Genomic DNA, 2,822 nt, shown 5'->3' with positions numbered 1-2,822 from the left:
TTTGTTCTAGTTTCTCTAGTTTTGTGCTCTTATCCCATTTCCTTAACCATGGTCTTTGCTTCTCCCTCGCTCATCACACTTGCATGCTGATTTTTGTAACAATAGTGAGAAAAGCCTCTCTCCCGTGGATGGCTAGTGCAGAAATGTTTCCTCTCTGCCGTGTGTCCCCCATGAGTGTGTTCCTGCTGGGGGCTTCTAGGTTGTTTATCTTCTCGTCTTTATTCCTCAGAAGAATAACCTGGTCATTTATTGACTGACTGACCTACTGATTCAATGGTTATGACATCTTTTTTTAGATTTTTATTTATTTATTTGATAGACAGAGAGAGATCACAAGTAGGCAGAGAGGCAGGAAGAGAGAGAGGGGGAAGCAGGCTCCCCGCTGAGCAGAGAGCCCGATGCGGGGCTCAATCCCAGGACCCTGAGATCATGACCTGAGCTGAAGGCAGAGGCCTAAACCACTGAGCCACCCAGGCGCCCCATGGTTATGACATCTTTATCATCAGCACTGCGTCAGTTTCCACGGCCAAGTACTTACACATTATGTCACTTAACATTCTGTGTGATCCTGTTAGGACCTAATATTACTCCCATGTGATGGATGAAGAAACTGAGTCCTAGTGAGATGAAGTAACTTGACTGATGTCACACAGCTGGCGAGTGTCTGACCCAGCCAGAGTTGGGACTAAAATCTTACTGACTCCAGAATCTTTTTATTTATTTACTTACTTACTTATTTGACAGAGATCACAAGAGAGGCAGGCAGAGGCAGGCAGCGAGAAAGGAGGAAGCAGGCTCCCTGCCAAGCAGAGAGCCCGATGTGGGGCTCGATCCCAGGACCCCGGGACCATGATCTGAGCCAAAGGCAGAGAGGCTTTAACCCACTGAGACACCCAGGTGTCCCCTGACTCCAATCTTAATGAGTTTTTCTAACTGGCTCCCTTCCCTCACCCACAGGTGAATTCCTTCTTTCCTCAATTTCCTTCTGTTCTCTTCCTCCTCTTCCCTCAAGACATTCCAGCATCTCTATGTTCTCTAGGGAAGTGGTCTTAATCAGGGTTTGAAGAAGAGATCTAGGGGATCAGTGAAGCCCCAGAGACCACATGCTCCTTTTCTGTGTAGGTATTTGTGGGCATGTTTCTGGAAAGAAGGGCCATTGCTTTCATTACATTCCCGAATGAGTATGAGACCCCAGGTGCACGAGGGGATTGGTTCATTCCAAGAAGCTCTAAGTTCACATTCTAGGACAGAGGTTCTCAAACATCAGTTAATATTGGTCTCATGCAAGGAGCTTATCAAGGTGCCAATGCATTTGGTCCATCTGGACTCTACAGACCAGAAATCTACATTTTTGTGAGCATATTTTCTCTGGGATGAGTTACTTGGCAGTACCCATTCAGTTTCCTGGTGACCTTAGATCCTATAGTTACCCCTCCCCCCAACAACTTTATTGTAGTAATTCCTTTGAAAGGGATCCAGGCATTTTCCACTCCACCCACCAGAAATGTCCATGAATGTCAGGGTTGTGTTCCATAGAAAAAGGAGGCCCAGAGAATCAGGACAAATCGAAAAGAATTTCAACAAATTCTCCATAATGGAAATACTCAAATTGTTGGACACCCGAAGACTGAAGCCATCAAGACACTTCCTACTCAATATTAATCTTTACTCCACCTCCAGCAGAGGGTTTCCAAGACTGTCATTGTCCCCTTTCCATGCTTCAAGGACACAACTATGATGACTGGAGTTTAAAAAACTGAATGCAGCTCTTGACCATTCTTGGGGGAGTCCCTCGAGAAGGCCAGTGCTTCTCTACCCAGGTGTTTCATAAAGGAGCCTTTGAGACTGAGTTGTGGTGAGTTCTCACACACCACAGGAGGCGCAGGAGGGGACCTCAACTTTGCAGATTCCTAAACATTCATGTCGGTTGGGTCAGTTTGTCTGCTCTGCCCACACTTGTCCTAACCATTGTGTCTTCTTTCAATGCCCCACAAAGAGCTGGTGGCGTACAGAACTCCATGACCCTCATCATTGTGTCTCAGACCAGGCATGGCTAAAGTGGACACCTGATTCATGCTAGGTTAATTAAATGGTTGCCTTCAGGAATTTGAAATGGGGTGCTCAGAGATGCTAAACTTTCTGGAAGTGGGAAGATATGTGAATTCAGGTCTGAAGTAGCTGTGTTTGGTTTAATAAGCAAATGAAACAGAAATGGTTTATTAGGGAGTCAGATTGGAAGAGAGAGAAGTTGCCAGTTCCCATCCTCTCTGAGGCCCACTTGTGCCTCCTGTTGTGTTTCCTTGGTTTAATGAAACACCTCCATTGTCTTTCAATAAATTCCTCTTTTTTGCTAAGTCGGAGTGCATTTTGCTCCTCCCAATCAAATGATTTTTTACTACAGTGCTTCCAAAACTTTGTTGCAGATAGAAAACACTAAGACCTGGATGGCATATACTTAGACCATGGTATGAGCATGCCTTGTACCATTCATGGCACCACACTGGGGAACTTTGCTCTACTATGACATCAACTAGTGTAAGGAAGAGTGTTTGTAATTGTGGACCAACAAAGAAAATGTGGATGGCCATGGAGTTGAGGAGAGACTTCATGATGAAGTGCAATGATGGTGTAAACATCCCTTCCTCCCAGGACAACTGACCAGTGGCCTTTAATGCTGTCCACTTTCATCCTCTTGGGACCTAGACATGGTCTGGCTCCCTGAGGTCAAAGCTTTGGAGGACTTTATAGCTGCAAACCCTGGGCTAGTGGATTGTGTTGGTTCTTTCTTGCAGTCATGCATAGAGGATAGCAAGAGGGGGAGA

This window comes from Mustela nigripes, chromosome 10 (assembly GCF_022355385.1).
Source record: "Mustela nigripes isolate SB6536 chromosome 10, MUSNIG.SB6536, whole genome shotgun sequence".
Classification (NCBI taxonomy): domain Eukaryota; kingdom Metazoa; phylum Chordata; class Mammalia; order Carnivora; family Mustelidae; genus Mustela; species Mustela nigripes.
Note: the sequence above shows the minus strand (reverse complement) of the source record.